The sequence below is a fragment of the Pleurodeles waltl genome, unplaced genomic scaffold, assembly GCF_031143425.1.
Source record: "Pleurodeles waltl isolate 20211129_DDA unplaced genomic scaffold, aPleWal1.hap1.20221129 scaffold_39, whole genome shotgun sequence".
Taxonomy (NCBI): Eukaryota; Metazoa; Chordata; class Amphibia; order Caudata; family Salamandridae; genus Pleurodeles; species Pleurodeles waltl.
The window spans coordinates 970,021-988,887 of NW_027150097.1; the positions used below are offsets into that span (position 1 = coordinate 970,021).

Below are 18,867 nucleotides of genomic sequence, written 5' to 3' on the forward strand. Positions count from 1 at the left end.
GGCAGCCTGGAGCCTGTGACAGGTGCAGGGGAGTGTCGTCAAGGAAGCAGCTGGAAGATAACTGGAGAGGGGTCTGTGGGGCCATCAGTCTGGTGAGGAAACCCAGGAGTGTCCTACGGGAGGGGCGTGGCTTTGTCTGGCTCAAGGGGAGGGGTTAGTAATAGTGAATGCAGGGACTGCTGCTGTCCTCCGTGTCCTGGGCTCTGTGTATGTATAGAAGCTCTAAGGTTGTAAATAATGAGACCTGACAGGTTGTGGCATAAATTATGACTTCTGGTCATTCCTTCTCTTTTGTCAGAAGTGAGGTGTCTGTTACCCCAATTGATTGTGTACTACTGAGAAGAACAATATAACTCTCAGTGTACGGAATGCAGTGTGACCTTGGGAGACACCTCACATACACTAAGCTGTATAAAAAGTTCACAGTTCCCATGTGGTCTAGCGGTTAGGATTCCTGGTTTTCACCCAGGCGGCCCGGGTTCGACTCCCGGTATGGGAAATCCATATTTTTTTTTTTCACTACTCAGACATTTTAATCTTTCTCAGTTTTTTTCTATAAACCTAAATGCACCTAAAGTCTTAATAAATGTCACTTGCTTTGTCTTCTGCTTCCATCTAATGCCGTCAGAGGTTTACACCGACCCCCAAATCTACAGCCCTCTCTCCCCAGCCCTTGACCTGTACATTAATACTATGAAGGGTTATTCCTTGTTTTTCTTTTATTGCACAACAAAAAGTACAGATTATATAAAGAGACCGGGGCACAGAGAAGAAGGCAGCAATTGACTGTGGTCCCACCATGGGAAATTCGCATTTTATTACCTGCCCCGTCCATACTGTGGGTTCATCATTTGTTTTATGACATGATTCCCCTGCTGTGTTGTTTCTAGTATAAGACTTGAGTACTTTATGTGTTTTATATCATCTGTGATATTGCAGCTGTTGTTTGAGGTGTCCACATTTTGCAACCAGTGTGCTTTGTACCCTCACTGCTGCTCTCTCAGAGAGGGTAGGCTGAACACTACCGGTAGAATCAGACACCAGAGATGCCTCCTGTACCTGGAATAAAACTCTGCTTCTTTGTAAGAAATACAGGGGTGAAGATCTGCTGCATTCACAGTGACCCACTGACCCTTTTACAAAGGTTCCCAGCCGTGCAAAGACTCTTGGTGGTTAGTTAAGGGGCCATGCTAAATGGAGATTTCGAAGCATCAGACAAGACGTTTTCTTTGTTTCTGCATCAGCAAAAGTATATTTCTGTTTTTATGTTATTACTTGTGAAATACACATTTTAGTTGTGCTGTTGGATTTGTCATGTTTGATTTACAGTGTGAATGAATTCAAGCGATAGACAGTAGGTGGCGACTGACATTGCTTCAGGACTCCTAGGGTTGAGGATCGTGGACGTTGGTTCCATCGTGTAATGATTAGCACTCTGGACTCTGAATCCAGCAATCTGAGTTCCAATATCGGTAGGACCTGGAATGTTTGTAATAATACTTTTGTTTTAATTTATTGCAGGTCTTGAGCAGGAAACCATTTGTATCTCTGACATAACCCGTCTCTTCCTCTTTTCATTCCCCTGGTGGTTTCTGCGGTTTGGGGGCATCTATACATTATTCTATAGGTGTTGCTGGGGACACTTGATGCTACACACAGGTGTTGTCTACGTCCTGTGTCTGTGTGGACACCTCTCTACTCTGGCTACATAACTGTAAGATGCACAGTGTGGACCTGACTCCACTTGGCCTTCACACCGGATAACTTACAAGGAGAGAGAAACTTACGGAAATGTACGGTGTGAAAGAACGACTTTACCAAAGTGTTAATGTATGAAATTGCCCTTTGCTTTTTTTTTGTGAGTTGCAAATGGTAACCTTTGACTAAAGCAAGTACCCAAAAATAAACAGTTTTCAGCTGGACTCATATAACTTGCATTTGCAGTGGAAGATCTGCCTGGAGCAGTATATGAGTGTGAAAAGGTCTCTAGTTTTGTCTTGAAATACCAGAGACTTCGGCGCTCTCTAACAGTCTCCTTCGACATCACATCCTGATGCTGAACAGTATTAGCACATAAATGAATAAAAAACTGGCTGACGTGTACATGCACATGTGTGCATATGTACCACGGTGCTATAGTCTGATGACATACATGTGCCAGTCTGTGGGGTCAAAGGGCAGTCAGAAGTTACTGGGCCACAGTTGTATCAATGAGGACTGTGTACTTCCTGTGCCCTGGGGCATTCGTACTCTGGTCCCTCAAACTAGGGTGGAAGCCCCCCTTTAGCACATGACTCTCAGAATAACAAGTCAGAGCAGACATTAGTGTAACTGGGTACTCACGCTTGTGAAAGGCACAAGTGCAAGTAGTGAACTGCAACCTGACCTCACAGCATACACTTTAGACATGCTTTGTAAACACACACACATATTTTCAGTCTAACTTGTTTACATCAATAAATATGGTAATATTTGTACTTGAAATGTTTAATTTGCCTACCTTTGGCGCATATTCCTAGTACCTTATATTTTAACTTTTCTCCATTCGGGTGTATACAATTGGTATAATGTCAGAAAGGGAGAAGACTACCGAGAATTCTTAAGAATGTGTGCTTACATGCTTTTAAGAACATATGTCTGGTGTTGTGACAAAACAGCAGTGACCACTTCAGCTCAGCACTTGCTTCTTCCTCTGCTGTCCCAAAATATTGTGGAATTACTAGTCTCTGCGCCTCTGACAAGGCTGCTGACATCCAATTGATGATTTGTAGCCTTGTGGGCTGTGAGTGCTTTGGCTGTGCTGCCCCCTGGCAGTCACTCTGTGAAGATGCAGGTACCTGGGAACAACCCAGACTACTTCTGAGCTGTTTCTTCTCTGTGTGAACCAATCCAGTGTCAGGACTGGAGTCGGTGCTGTTAGTAGATAGAGAAGGAGTATAACTCGAGCCCCAGGAGGGCAGCCTGGAGCCTGTGACAGGTGCAGGGGAGTGTCGTCAAGGAAGCAGCTGGAAGATAACTGGAGAGGGTTCTGTGGGGCCATCAGTCTGGTGAGGAAACCCAGGAGTGTCCTACGGGAGGGGCGTGGCTTTGTCTGGCTCAAGGGGAGGGGTTAGTAAAAGTGAATGCAGGGACTGCTGCTGTCCTCCGTGTCCTGGGCTCTGTGTATGTGTAGAAGCTCTAAGGTTGTAAATAATGAGACCTGACAGGTTGTGGCAGAAATGATGACTTCTGGTCATTCCTTCTCTTTTGTCAGAAGTGAGGTGTCTGTTACCCCAATTGATTGTGTACTACTGAGAAGAACAATATAACTCTCAGTGTACGGAATGCAGTGTGACCTTGGGAGACACCTCACATACACTAAGCTGTATAAAAAGTTCACAGTTCGCATATGGTCTAGCGGTTAGGATTCCTGGTTTTCACCCAGGCGGCCCGAGTTCGACTCCTGGTATGGAAAATCCATATTTTTTTTTTCACTACTCAGACATTTTAATCTTTCTCAGTTTTTTTTTATAAACCTAAATGCACCTAAAGTCTTAATAAATGTCACTTGCTTTGTCTTCTGCTTCCATCTAATGCCGTCAGAGGTTTACACCGACCCCCAAATCTACAGCCCTCTCTCCCCAGCCCTTGACCTGTACATTAATACTATGAAGGGTTATTCCTTGTTTTTCTTTTATTGCACAACAAAAAGTACAGATTATATAAAGAGACCGGGGCACAGAGAAGAAGGCAGCAATTGACTGTGGTCCCACCATGGGAAATTCGCATTTTATTACCTGCCCCGTCCATACTGTGGGTTCATCATTTGTTTTATGACATGATTCCCCTGCTGTGTTGTTTCTAGTATAAGACTTGAGTACTTTATGTGTTTTATATCATCTGTGATATTGCAGCTGTTGTTTGCAGTGTCCACATTTTGCAACCAGTGTGCTTTGTACCCTCACTGCTGCTCTCTCAGAGAGGGTAGGCTGAACACTACCGGTAGTATCAGACACCAGAGATGCCTCCTGTACCTGGAATAAAACTCTGCTTCTTTGTAAGAAATACAGGGGTGAAGATCTGCTGCATTCACAGTGACCCACTGACCCTTTTACAAAGGTTCCCAGCCGTGCAAAGACTCTTGGTGGTTAGTTAAGGGGCCATGCTAAATGGAGATTTCGAAGCATCAGACGAGACGTTTTCTTTGTTTCTGCATCAGCAAAAGTATATTTCTGTTTTTATGTTATTACTTGTGAAATACACATTTTAGTTGTGCTGTTGGATTTGTCATGTTTGATTTACAGTGTGAACGAATTCAAGCGATAGACAGTAGGTGGCGACTGACACTGCTTCAGGACTCCTAGGGTTGAGGATCGTGGACGTTGGTTCCATCGTGTAATGATTAGCACTCTGGACTCTGAATCCAGCAATCTGAGTTCCAATATCGGTAGGACGTGGAATGTTTGTAATAATACTTTTGTTTTAATTTATTGCAGGTCTTGAGCAGGAAACCATTTGTATCTCTGACATAACCCGTCTCTTCCTCTTTTCATTCCCCTCGTGGTTTCTGCGGTTTGGGGGCATCTATACATTATTCTATAGGCGTTGCTGGGGACACTTGATGCTACACACAGGTGTTGTCTACGTCCTGTGTCTGTGTGGACACCTCTCTACTCTGGCTACACAACTGTAAGATGCACAGTGTGGACCTGACTCCACTTGGCCTTCACACCGGATAACTTACAAGGAGAGAGAAACTTACGGAAATGTACGGTGTGAAAGAACGACTTTACCAAAGTGTTAATGTATGAAATTGCCCTTTGCTTTTTTTTTGTGAGTTGCAAATGGTAACCTTCGACTAAAGCAAGTACCCAAAAATAAACAGTTTTCAGCTGGACTCATATAACTTGCATTTGCAGTGGAAGATCTGCCTGGAGCAGTATATGAGTGTGAAAAGGTCTCTAGTTTTGTCTTGAAATACCAGAGACTTCGGCGTTCTCCACCAGTCTCCTTCGACATCACATCCTGATGCTGAACAGTATTAGCACATAAATGAATAAAAAACTGGCTGACGTGTACATGCACATGTGTGCATATGTACCACGGTGCTATAGTCTGATGACATATATGTGCCAGTCTGTGGGGTCAAAGGGCAGTCAGAAGTTACTGGGCCACAGTTGTATCAATGAGGACTGTGTACTTCCTGTGCACTGGGGCATTCATACTCTGGTCCCTCAAACTAGGGTGGAAGCCCCCCTTTAGCACATGACTCTCAGAATAACAAGTCAGAGCAGACATTAGTGTAACTGGGTACTCACACTTGTGAAAGGCACAAGTGCAAGTAGTGAACTGCAACCTGACCTCACAGCATACACTTTAGACATCCTTTGTAAACACACACACATATTTTCAGTCTAACTTGTTTACATTTTACATCAATAAATATGGTAATATTTGTACTTGAAATGTTTAATTTGCCTACCTTTGGCGCATATTCCTAGTACCTTATATTTTAACTTTTCTCCATTCGGGTGTATACAATTGGTATAATGTCAGAAAGGGAGAAGACGACCGAGAATTCCTAAGAATGTGTGCTTACATGCTTTTAAGAACATATGTCTGGTGTTGTGACAAAACAGCAGTGACCACTTCAGCTCAGCACTTGCTTCTTCCTCTGCTGTCCCAAAATATTGTGGAATTACTAGTCTCTGCGCCTCTGACAAGGCTGCTGACATCCAATTGATGATTTGTAGCCTTGTGGGCTGTGAGTGCCTTGGCTGTGCTGCCCCCTGGCAGTCACTCTGTGAAGATGCAGGTACCTGGGAACAACCCAGACTGCTTCTGAGCTGTTTCTTCTCTGTGTGAACCAATCCAGTGTCAGGACTGGAGTCGGTGCTGTTAGTAGATAGAGAAGGAGTATAACTCGAGCCCCAGGAGGGCAGCCTGGAGCCTGTGACAGGTGCAGGGGAGTGTCGTCAAGGAAGCAGCTGGAAGATAACTGGAGAGGGGTCTGTGGGGCCATCAGTCTGGTGAGGAAACCCAGGAGTGTCCTACGGGAGGGGCATGGCTTTGTCTGGCTCAAGGGGAGGGGTTAGTAATAGTGAATGCAGGGACTGCTGCTGTCCTCCGTGTCCTGGCCTCTGTGTATGTGTAGAAGCTCTAAGGTTGTAAATAATGAGACCTGACAGGTTGTGGCAGAAATTATGACTTCTGGTCATTCCTTCTCTTTTGTCAGAAGTGAGGTGTCTGTTACCCCAATTGATTGTGTACTACTGAGAAGAACAATATAACTCTCAGTGTACGGAATGCAGTGTGACCTTGGGAGACACCTCACATACACTAAGCTGTATAAAAAGTTCACAGTTCCCATATGGTCTAGCGGTTAGGATTCCTGGTTTTCACCCAGGTGGCCCGGGTTCGACTCCTGGTATGGGAAATGCATATTTTTTTTTTTCACTACTCAGACATTTTAATCTTTCTCAGTTTTTTTCTATAAACCTAAATGCACCTAAAGTCTTTATAAATATCACTTGCTTTGTCTTCTGCTTCCATCTTATGCCGTCAGAGGTTTACACCGACCCCCAAATCTACAGCCCTCTCTCCCCAGCCCTTGACCTGTACATTAATACTATGAAGGGTTATTCCTTGTTTTTCTTTTATTGCACAACAAAAAGTACAGATTATATAAAGAGACCGGGGCACAGAGAAGAAGGCAGCAATTGACTGTGGTCCCACCATGGGAAATTCGCATTTTATTACCTGCCCCGTCCATACTGTGGGTTCATCATTTGTTTTATGACATGATTCCCCTGCATTGTTGTTTCTAGTATAAGACTTGAGTACTTTATGTGTTTTATATCATCTGTGATATTGCAGCTGTTGTTTGCAGTGTCCACATTTTGCAACCAGTGTGCTTTGTACCCTCACTGCTGCTCTCTCAGAGAGGGTAGGCTGAACACTACCGGTAGTATCAGACACCAGAGATGCCTCCTGTACCTGGAATAAAACTCTGCTTCTTTGTAAGAAATACAGGGGTGAAGATCTGCTGCATTCACAGTGACCCACTGACCCTTTTACAAAGGTTCCCAGGCGTGCAAAGACTCTTGGTGGTTAGTTAAGGGGCCATGCTAAATGGAGATTTCGAAGCATCAGACGAGACGTTTTCTTTGTTTCTGCATCAGCAAAAGTATATTTCTGTTTTTATGTTATTACTTGTGAAATACACATTTTAGTTGTGCTGTTGGATTTGTCATGTTTGATTTACATTGTGAACGAATTCAAGCGATAGACAGTAGGTGGCGACTGACACTGCTTCAGGACTCCTAGGGTTGAGGATCGTGGACGTTGGTTCCATCGTGTAATGATTAGCACTCTGGACTCTGAATCCAGCAATCTGAGTTCCAATATCGGTAGGACCTGGAATGTTTGTAATAATACTTTTGTTTTAATTTATTGCAGGTCTTGAGCAGGAAACCATTTGTATCTCTGACATAACCCGTCTCTTCCTCTTTTCATTCCCCTCGTGGTTTCTGCGGTTTGGGGGCATCTATACATTATTCTATAGGCGTTGCTGGGGACACTTGATGCTACACACAGGTGTTGTCTACGTCCTGTGTCTGTGTGGACACCTCTCTACTCTGGCTACACAACTGTAAGATGCACAGTGTGGACCTGACTCCACTTGGCCTTCACACCGGATAACTTACAAGGAGAGAGAAACTTACGGAAATGTACGGTGTGAATGAACGACTTTACCAAAGTGTTAATGTATGAAATTGCCCTTTGCTTTTTTTTTGTGAGTTGCAAATGGTAACCTTTGACTAAAGCAAGTACCCAAAAATAAACAGTTTTCAGCTGGACTCATATAACTTGCATTTGCAGTGGAAGATCTGCCTGGAGCAGTATATGAGTGTGAAAAGGTCTCTAGTTTTGTCTTGAAATACCAGAGACTTCGGCGCTCTCTAACAGTCTCCTTCGACATCACATCCTGATGCTGAACAGTATTAGCACATAAATGAATAAAAAACTGGCTGACGTGTACATGCACATGTGTGCATATGTACCACGGTGCTATAGTCTGATGACATACATGTGCCAGTCTGTGGGGTCAAAGGGCAGTCAGAAGTTACTGGGCCACAGTTGTATCAATGAGGACTGTGTACTTCCTGTGCCCTGCGGCATTCGTACTCTGGTCCCTCAAACTAGGGTGGAAGCCCCCCTTTAGTACATGACTCTCAGAATAACAAGTCAGAGAAGACATTAGTGTAACTGGGTACTCACACTTGTGAAAGGCACAAGTGCAAGTAGTGAACTGCAACCTGACCTCACAGCATACACTTTAGACATCCTTTGTAAACACACACACATATTTTCAGTCTAACTTGTTTACATTTTACATCAATAAATATGGTAATATTTGTACTTGAAATGTTTAATTTGCCTACCTTTGGCGCATATTCCTAGTACCTTATATTTTAACTTTTCTCCATTCGGGTGTATACAATTGGTATAATGTCAGAAAGGGAGAAGACTACCGAGAATTCTTAAGAATGTGTGCTTACATGCTTTTAAGAACATATGTCTGGTGTTGTGACAAAACAGCAGTGACCACTTCAGCTCAGCACTTGCTTCTTCCTCTGCTGTCCCAAAATATTGTGGAATTACTAGTCTCTGCGCCTCTGACAAGGCTGCTGACATCCAATTGATGATTTGTAGCCTTGTGGGCTGTGAGTGCTTTGGCTGTGCTGCCCCCTGACAGTCACTCTGTGAAGATGCAGGTACCTGGGAACAACCCAGACTACTTCTGAGCTGTTTCTTCTCTGTGTGAACCAATCCAGTGTCAGGACTGGAGTCGGTGCTGTTAGTAGATAGAGAAGGAGTATAACTCGAGCCCCAGGAGGGCAGCCTGGAGCCTGTGACAGGTGCAGGGGAGTGTCGTCAAGGAAGCAGCTGGAAGATAACTGGAGAGGGGTCTGTGGGGCCATCAGTCTGGTGAGGAAACCCAGGAGTGTCCTACGGGAGGGGCGTGGCTTTGTCTGGCTCAAGGGGAGGGGTTAGTAATAGTGAATGCAGGGACTGCTGCTGTCCTCCGTGTCCTGGGCTCTGTGTATGTGTAGAAGCTCTAAGGTTGTAAATAATGAGACCTGACAGGTTGTGGCAGAAATGATGACTTCTGGTCATTCCTTCTCTTTTGTCAGAAGTGAGGTGTCTGTTACCCCAATTGATTGTGTACTACTGAGAAGAACAATATAACTCTCAGTGTACGGAATGCAGTGTGACCTTGGGAGACACCTCACATACACTAAGCTGTATAAAAACTTCACAGTTCCCATGTGTTCTAGCGGTTAGGATTCCTGGTTTTCACCCAGGCGGCCTGGGTTCGACTCCCGGTATGGGAAATCCATATTTTTTTTTTTCACTACTCAGACATTTTAATCTTTCTCAGTTTTTTTCTATAAACCTAAATGCACCTAAAGTCTTAATAAATGTCACTTGCTTTGTCTTCTGCTTCCATCTAATGCCGTCAGAGGTTTACACCGACGCCCAAATGTACAGCCCTCTCTCCCCAGCCCTTGACCTGTACATTAATACTATGAAGGGTTATTCCTTGTTTTTATTTTATTGCACAACAAAAAGTACAGATTATATAAAGAGACCGGGGCACAGAGAAGAAGGCAGCAATTGACTGTGGTCCCACCATGGGAAATTCGCATTTTATTACCTGCCCCGTCCATACTGTGGGTTCATCATTTGTTTTATGACATGATTCCCCTGCTGTGTTGTTTCTAGTATAAGACTTGAGTACTTTATGTGTTTTATATCATCTGTGATATTGCAGCTGTTGTTTGCAGTGTCCACATTTTGCAACCAGTGTGCTTTGTACCCTCACTGCTGCTCTCTCAGAGAGGGTAGGCTGAACACTACCAGTAGTATCAGACACCAGAGATGCCTCCTGTACCTTGAATAAAACTCTGCTTCTTTGTAAGAAATACAGGGGGGAAGATCTGCTGCATTCACAGTGACCCACGGACCCTTTTACAAAGGTTCCCAGCCGTGCAAAGACTCTTGGTGGTTAGTTAAGGGGCCATGCTAAATGGAGACTTTGAAGCATCAGACGAGACGTTTTCTTTGTTTCTGCATCAGTAAAAGTATATTTCTGTTTTTATGTTATTACTTGTGAAATACACATTTTAGTTGTGCTGTTGGATTTGTCATGTTTGATTTACAGTGTGAACGAATTCAAGCGATAGACAGTAGGTGGCGACTGACACTGCTTCAGGACTCATAGGGTTGAGGATCGTGGACGTTGGTTCCACCGTGTAATGATTAGCACTCTGGACTCTGAATCCAGCAATCTGAGTTCCAATATCGGTAGGACCTGGAATGTTTGTAATAATACTTTTGTTTTAATTTATTGCAGGTCTTGAGCAGGACACCATTTGTATCTCTGACATAACCCGTCTCTTCCTCTTTTCATTCCCCTCGTGGTTTCTGTGGTTTGGGGGCATCTATACATTATTCTATAGGCGTTGCTGGGGACACTTGATGCTACACACAGGTGTTGTCTACGTCCTGTGTCTGTGTGGACACCTCTCTACTCTGGCTACACAACTGTAAGATGCACAGTGTGGACCTGACTCCACTTGGCCTTCACACCGGATAACTTACAAGGAGAGAGAAACTTACGGAAATGTACGGTGTGAAAGAACTACTTTACCAAAGTGTTAATGTATGAAATTGCCCTTTGCTTTTTTTTTGTGAGTTGCAAATGGTAACCTTTGACTAAAGCAAGTACCCAAAAATAAACAGTTTTCAGCTGGACTCATATAACTTGCATTTGCAGTGGAAGATCTGCCTGGAGCAGTATATGAGTGTGAAAAGGTCTCTAGTTTTGTCTTAAAATACCTGAGACTTCGGCGCTCTCCACCAGTCTCTTTCGACATCACATCCTGATGCTGAACAGAATTAGCACATAAATGAATAAAAAACTGGCTGACGTGTACATGCACATATGTGCATATGTACCACAGTGCTATAGTCTGATGTCATATATGTGCCAGTCTGTGGGGTCAAAGGGCAGTCAGAAGTTACTGGGCCACAGTTGTATCAATGAGGACTGTGTACTTCCTGTGCCCTGGGGCATTCGTACTCTGGTCCCTCAAACTAGGGTGGAAGCCCCCCTTTAGCACATGACTCTCAGAATAACAAGTCAGAGCAGACATTAGTGTAACTGGGTACTCACACTTGTGAAAGGCACAAGTGCAAGTAGTGAACTGCAACCTGACCTCACAGCATACACTTTAGACATCCTTTGTAAACACACACACATATTTTCAGTCTAACTTGTTTACATTTTACATCAATAAATATGGTAATATTTGTACTTGAAATGTTTAATTTGCCTACCTTTGGCGCATATTCCTAGTACCTTATATTTTAACTTTTCTCCATTCGGGTGTATACAATTGGTATAATGTCAGAAAGGGAGAAGACGACCGAGAATTCCTAAGAATATGTGCTTACATGGTTTTAAGAACATATGTCTGGTGTTGTGACAAAACAGCAGTGACCACTTCAGCTCAGCACTTGCTTCTTCCTCTGCTGTCCCAAAATATTGTGGAATTACTAGTCTCTGCGCCTCTGACAAGGCTGCTGACATCCAATTGATGATTTGTAGCCTTGTGGGCTGTGAGTGCTTTGGCTGTGCTGCCCCCTGGCGGTCACTCTGTGAAGATGCAGGTACCTGGGAACAACCCAGACTACTTCTGAGCTGTTTCTTCTCTGTGTGAACCAATCCAGTGTCAGGACTGGAGTCGGTGCTGTTAGTAGATAGAGAAGGAGTGTAACTCGAGCCCCAGGAGGGCAGCCTGGAGCCTGTGACAGGTGCAGGGGAGTGTCGTCAAGGAAGCAGCTGGAAGATAACTGGAGAGGGGTCTGTGGGGCCATCAGTCTGGTGAGGAAACCCAAGAGTGTCCTACGGGAGGGGCGTGGCTTTGTCTGGCTCAAGGGGAGGGGTTAGTAATAGTGAATGCAGGGACTGCTGCTGTCCTCCGTGTCCTGGGCTCTGTGTATGTGTAGAAGCTCTAAGGTTGTAAATAATGAGACCTGACAGGTTGTGGCATAAATGATGACTTCTGGTCATTCCTTCTCTTTTGTCAGAAGTGAGGTGTCTGTTACCCCAATTGATTGTGTACTACTGAGAAGAACAATATAACTCTCAGTGTACGGAATGCAGTGTGACCTTCGGAGACACCTCACATACACTAAGCTGTATAAAAAGTTCACATTTCCCATATGGTCTAGCCGTTAGGATTCCTGGTTTTCATCCAGGTGGCCTGGGTTCGACTCCCGGTATGAGAAATCCATATTTTTTTTTTTCACTACTCAGACATTTTAATCTTTCTCAGTTTTTTTCTATAAACCTAAATGCACCTAAAGTCTTAATAAATGTCACTTGCTTTGTCTTCTGCTTCCATCTAATGCCGTCAGAGGTTTACACTGACCCCCAAATCTACTGCCCTCTCTCCCCAGCCCTTGACCTGTACATTAATACTATGAAGGGTTATTCCTTGTTTTTCTTTTATTGCACAACAAAAAGTACAGATTATATAAAGAGACCGGGGCACAGAGAAGAAGGCAGCAATTGACTGTGGTCCCACCATGGGAAATTCGCATTTTATTACCTGCCCCGTCCATACTGTGGGTTCATCATTTGTTTTATGACATGATTCCCCTGCTGTGTTGTTTCTAGTATAAGACTTGAGTACTTTATGTGTTTTATATCAACTGTGATATTGCAGCTGTTGTTTGCAGTGTCCACATTTTGCAACCAGTGTGCTTTGTACCCTCACTGCTGCTCTCTCAGAGAGGGTAGGCTGAACACTACTGGTAGTATCAGACACCAGAGATGCCTCCTGTACCTGGAATAAAACTCTGCTTCTTTGTAAGAAATACAGGGGTGAAGATCTGCTGCATTCACAGTGACCCACTGACCCTTTTACAAAGGTTCCCAGCCTTGCAAAGACTCTTGGTGGTTAGTTAAGGGGCCATGCTAAATGGAGATTTCGAAGCATCAGACGAGACGTTTTCTTTGTTTCTGCATCAGCAAAAGTATATTTCTGTTTTTATGTTATTACTTGTGAAATACACATTTTAGTTGTGCTGTTGGATTTGTCATGTTTGATTTACAGTGTGAACGAATTCAAGCGATAGACAGTAGGTGGCGACTGACACTGCTTCAGGACTCATAGGGTTGAGGATCGTGGACGTTGGTTCCATCGTGTAATGATTAGCACTCTGGACTCTCAATCCAGCAATATGAGTTCCAATATCGGTAGGACCAGGAATGTTTGTAATAATACTTTTGTTTTCATTTATTGCAGGTCTTGAGCGGGAAACCATTTGTATCTCTGACATACCCCGTCTCTTCCTCTTTTCATTCCCCTCGTGGTTTCTGCGGTTTGGGGGCATCTATACATTATTCTATAGGCGTTGCTGGGGACACTTGATACTACACACAGGTGTTGTCTACGTCCTGTGTCTGTGTGGACACCTCTCTACTCTGGCTACACAACTGTAAGATGCACAGTGTGGACCTGACTCCAATTGGCCTTCACACCGGATAACTTACAAGGAGAGAGAAACTTACGGAAATGTACGGTGTGAAAGAACGACTTTACCAAAGTGTTAATGTATGAGATTGCCCTTTGCTTTTTTTTTGTGAGTTGCAAATGGTAACCTTTGACTAAAGCAAGTACCCAAAAATAAACAGTTTTCAGCTGGACTCATACAACTTGCATTTGCAGTGGAAGATCTGCCTGGAGCAGTATATGAGTGTGAAAAGGTCTCTAGTTTTGTCTTGAAATACCAGAGACTTCGGCGCTCTCCACCAGTCTCCTTCGACATCACATCCTGATGCTGAACAGTATTAGCACATAAATGAATAAAAAACTGGCTGACGTGTACATGCACATGTGTGCATATGTACCACGGTGCTATAGTCTGATGAAATATATGTGCCAGTCTGTGGGGTCAAAGGGCAGTCAGAAGTTACTGGGCCACAGTTGTATCAATGAGGACCGTGTACTTCCTGTGCCCTGGGGCATTCGTACTCTGGTCCCTCAAACTAGGGTGGAAGCCCCCCTTTAGCACATGACTCTCAGAATAACAAGTCAGAGAAGACATTAGTGTAACTGGGTACTCAAACTTGTGAAAGGCACAAGTGCAAGTAGTGAACTGCAACCTGACCTCACAGCATACACTTTAGACATCCTTTGTAAACACACACACATATTTTCAGTCTAACTTGTTTACATTTTACATCAATAAATATGGTAATATTTGTACTTGAAATGTTTAATTTGCCTACCTTTGGCGCATCTTCCTAGTACCTTATATTTTAACTTTTCTAAATTCGGGTGTATACAATTGGTATAATGTCAGAAAGGGAGAAGACGACCGAGAATGCCTAAGAATGTGCGCTTACATGCTTTTAAGAACATATGTCTGGTGTTGTGACAAAACAGCAGTGACCACTTCAGCTCAGCACTTGCTTCTTCCTCTGCTGTCGCAAAATATTGTGGAAGTACTAGTCTCTGTGCCTCTGACAAGGCTGCTGACATCCAATTGATGATTTGTAGCCTTGTGTGCTGTGAGTGCTTTGGCTGTGCTGCCCCCTGGCAGTCACTCTGTGAAGATGCAGGTACCTGGGAACAACCCAGACTACTTCTGAGCTGTTTCTTCTCTGTGTGAACCAATCCAGTGTCAGGACTGGAGTCGGTGCTGTTAGTAGATAGAGAAGGAGTATAACTCGAGCCCCAGGGGGGCAGCCTGGAGCCTGTGACAGGTGCAGGGGAGTGTCGTCAAGGAAGCAGCTGGAAGATAACTGGAGAGGGGTCTGTGGGGCCATCAGTCTGGTGAGGAAACCCAGGAGTGTCCTACGGGAGGGGCGTGGCTTTGTCTGGCTCAAGGGGAGGGGTTAGTAATAGTGAATGCAGGGACTGCTGCTGTCCTCCGTGTCCTGGGCTCTGTGTATGTGTAGAAGCTCTAAGGTTGTAAATAATGAGACCTGACAGGTTGTGGCAGAAATGATGACTTCTGGTCATTCCTTCTCTTTTGTCAGAAGTGAGGTGTCTGTTTCCCCAATTGATTGTGTACTACTGAGAAGAACAATATAACTCTCAGTGTACGGAATGCAGTGTGACCTTGGGAGACACCTCACATACACTAAGCTGTATAAAATTTCACAGTTCCTATATGGTCTAGCGGTAAGGATTCCTGGTTTTCATCCAGGTGGCCCGGGTTCAACTCCGGGTATGGGAAATCCATTTTTTTTATTTTCACTACTCAGACATTTTAATCTTTCTCAGTTTTTTTCTATAAACCTAAATGCACCTAAAGTCTTAATAAATGTCACTTGCTTTGTCTTCTGCTTCCATCTAATGCCGTCAGAGGTTTACACCGACCCCCAAATCTACAGCCCTCTCTCCCCAGCCCTTGACCTGTACATTAATACTATGAAGGGTTATTCCTTGTTTTTCTATTATTGCACAACAAAAAGTACAGATTATATAAAGAGACCGGGGCACAGAGAAGAAGGCAGCAATTGACTGTGGTCCCACCATGGGAAATTCGTATTTTATTACCTGCCCCGTCCATACTGTGGGTTCATAATTTGTTTTATGACATGATTCCCCTGCTGTGTTGTTTCTAGTATAAGACTTGAGTACTTTATGTGTTTTATATCATCTGTGATATTGCTGCTGTTGTTTGCAGTGTCCACATTTTGCAACCAGTGTGCTTTGTACCCTCACTGCTGCTCTCTCAGAGAGGGTAGGCTGAACACTACCGGTAGTTTCAGACACCAGAGATGCCTCCTGTACCTGGAATAAAACTCTGCTTCTTTGTAAGAAAAACAGGGGTGAAGATCTGCTGCATTCACAGTGACCCACTGACCCTTTTACGAAGGTTCCCAGCCGTGCAAAGACTCTTGGTGGTTAGTTAAGGGGCCATGCTAAATGGAGATTTCAAAGCATCAGACGAGACGTTTTCTTTGTTTCTGCATCAGCAAAAGTATATTTCTGTTTTTATGTTATTACTTGTGAAATACACATTTTAGTTGTGCTGTTGGATTTGTCATGTTTGATTTACAGTGTGAACGAATTCAAGCGATAGACAGTAGGTGGCGACTGACACTGCTTCAGGACTCCTAGGGTTGAGGATCGTGGACGTTGGTTCCATCGTGTAATGATTAGCACTCTGGACTCTGAATCCAGCAATCTGAGTTCCAATATCGGTAGGACCTGGAATGTTTGTAATAATACTTTTGTTTTAATTTATTGCAGGTCTTGAGCAGGAAACCATTTGTATCTCTGACATAACCCGTCTCTTCCTCTTTTCATTCCCCTCGTGGTTTCTGCGGTTTGGGGGCATCTATACATTATTCTATAGGCGTTGCTGGGCACACTTGATGCTACACACAGGTGTTGTCTACGTCCTGTGTCTGTGTGGACACCTCTCTACTCTGGCTACACAACTGTAAGATGCACAGTGTGGACCTGACTCCACTTGGCCTTCACACCGGATAACTTACAAGGAGAGAGAAACTTACGGAAATGTACGGTGTGAAAGAACGACTTTACCAAAGTGTTAATGTATGAAATTGCCCTTTGCTTTTTTTTTATGAGTTGCAAATGGTAACCTTTGACTAAAGCAAGTACCCAAAAATAAACAGTTTTCAGCTGGACTCATATAACTTGCATTTGCAGTGGAAGATCTGCCTGGAGCAGTATATGAGTGTGAAAAGGTCTCTAGTTTTGTCTTAAAATACCAGAGACTTCGGCGCTCTCCACCAGTCTCTTTCGACATCACATCCTGATGCTGAACAGAATTAGCACATAAATGAATAAAAAACTGGCTGACGTGTACATGCACATATGTGCATATGTACCACAGTGCTATAGTCTGATGTCATATATGTGCCAGTCTGTGGGGTCAAAGGGCAGTCAGAAGTTACTGGGCCACAGTTGTATCAATGAGGACTGTGTACTTCCTGTGCCCTGGGGCATTCGTACTCTGGTCCCTCAAACTAGGGTGGAAGCCCCCCTTTAGCACATGACTCTCAGAATAACAAGTCAGAGCAGACATTAGTGTAACTGGGTACTCACACTTGTGAACTGCAACCTGACCTCACAGCATACACTTTAGACATCCTTTGTAAACACACACACATATTTTCAGTCTAACTTGTTTACATTTTACATCAATAAATATGGTAATATTTGTACTTGAAATGTTTAATTTGCCTACCTTTGGCGCATATTCCTAGTACCTTATATTTTAACTTTTCTCCATTCGGGTGTATACAATTGGTATAATGTCAGAAAGGGAGAAGACGACCGAGAATTCCTAAGAATGTGTGCTTACATGCTTTTAAGAACATATGTCTGGTGTTGTGACAAAACAGCAGTGACCACTTCAGCTCAGCACTTGCTTCTTCCTCTGCTGTCCCAAAATATTGTGGAATTACTAGTCTCTGCGCCTCTGACAAGGCTGCTGACATCCAATTGATGATTTGTAGCCTTGTGGGCTGTGAGTGCTTTGGCTGTGCTGCCCCCTGGCGGTCACTCTGTGAAGATGCAGGTACCTGGGAACAACCCAGACTACTTCTGAGCTGTTTCTTCTCTGTGTGAACCAATCCAGTGTCAGGACTGGAGTCGGTGCTGTTAGTAGATAGAGAAGGAGTGTAACTCGAGCCCCAGGAGGGCAGCCTGGAGCCTGTGACAGGTGCAGGGGAGTGTCGTCAAGGAAGCAGCTGGAAGATAACTGGAGAGGGGTCTGTGGGGCCATCAGTCTGGTGAGGAAACCCAAGAGTGTCCTACGGGAGGGGCGTGGCTTTGTCTGGCTCAAGGGGAGGGGTTAGTAATAGTGAATGCAGGGACTGCTGCTGTCCTCCGTGTCCTGGGCTCTGTGTATGTGTAGAAGCTCTAAGGTTGTAAATAATGAGACCTGACAGGTTGTGGCATAAATGATGACTTCTGGTCATTCCTTCTCTTTTGTCAGAAGTGAGGTGTCTGTTACCCCAATTGATTGTGTACTACTGAGAAGAACAATATAACTCTCAGTGTACGGAATGCAGTGTGACCTTCGGAGACACCTCACATACACTAAGCTGTATAAAAAGTTCACATTTCCCATATGGTCTAGCCGTTAGGATTCCTGGTTTTCATCCAGGTGGCCTGGGTTCGACTCCCGGTATGAGAAATCCATATTTTTTTTTTTCACTACTCAGACATTTTAATCTTTCTCAGTTTTTTTCTATAAACCTAAATGCACCTAAAGTCTTAATAAATGTCACTTGCTTTGTCTTCTGCTTCCATCTAATGCCGTCAGAGGTTTACACTGACCCCCAAATCTACTGCCCTCTCTCCCCAGCCCTTGACCTGTACATTAATACTATGAAGGGTTATTCCTTGTTTTTCTTTTATTGCACAACAAAAAGTACAGATTATATAAAGAGACCGGGGCACAGAGAAGAAGGCAGCAATTGACTGTGGTCCCACCATGGGAAATTCGCATTTTATTACCTGCCCCGTCCATACTGTGGGTTCATCATTTGTTTTATGACATGATTCCCCTGCTGTGTTGTTTCTAGTATAAGACTTGAGTACTTTATGTGTTTTATATCAACTGTGATATTGCAGCTGTTGTTTGCAGTGTCCACATTTTGCAACCAGTGTGCTTTGTACCCTCACTGCTGCTCTCTCAGAGAGGGTAGGCTGAACACTACTGGTAGTATCAGACACCAGAGATGCCTCCTGTACCTGGAATAAAACTCTGCTTCTTTGTAAGAAATACAGGGGTGAAGATCTGCTGCATTCACAGTGACCC

At 44.0% G+C, this 18,867-nt stretch overlaps 4 non-coding genes across 4 annotated transcripts; all 4 read left to right on the forward strand.

Annotated features, from left to right (window-relative positions):
- Nucleotides 1-427: 427 nt before the first annotated feature.
- TRNAE-UUC (transfer RNA glutamic acid (anticodon UUC)) lies at nucleotides 428-499 on the forward strand. Its single transcript has one exon. It is a non-coding gene; the product is annotated as a tRNA-Glu (tRNA).
- Nucleotides 500-6,343: 5,844 nt separating this feature from the next.
- On the forward strand, nucleotides 6,344-6,415 carry TRNAE-UUC (transfer RNA glutamic acid (anticodon UUC)). Its single transcript has one exon. It is a non-coding gene; the product is annotated as a tRNA-Glu (tRNA).
- A 2,890-nt stretch (nucleotides 6,416-9,305) lies between these two features.
- Nucleotides 9,306-9,377, forward strand: TRNAE-UUC (transfer RNA glutamic acid (anticodon UUC)). Its single transcript has one exon. It is a non-coding gene; the product is annotated as a tRNA-Glu (tRNA).
- Nucleotides 9,378-15,228: 5,851 nt separating this feature from the next.
- On the forward strand, nucleotides 15,229-15,300 carry TRNAE-UUC (transfer RNA glutamic acid (anticodon UUC)). Its single transcript has one exon. It is a non-coding gene; the product is annotated as a tRNA-Glu (tRNA).
- Nucleotides 15,301-18,867: the final 3,567 nt, after the last annotated feature.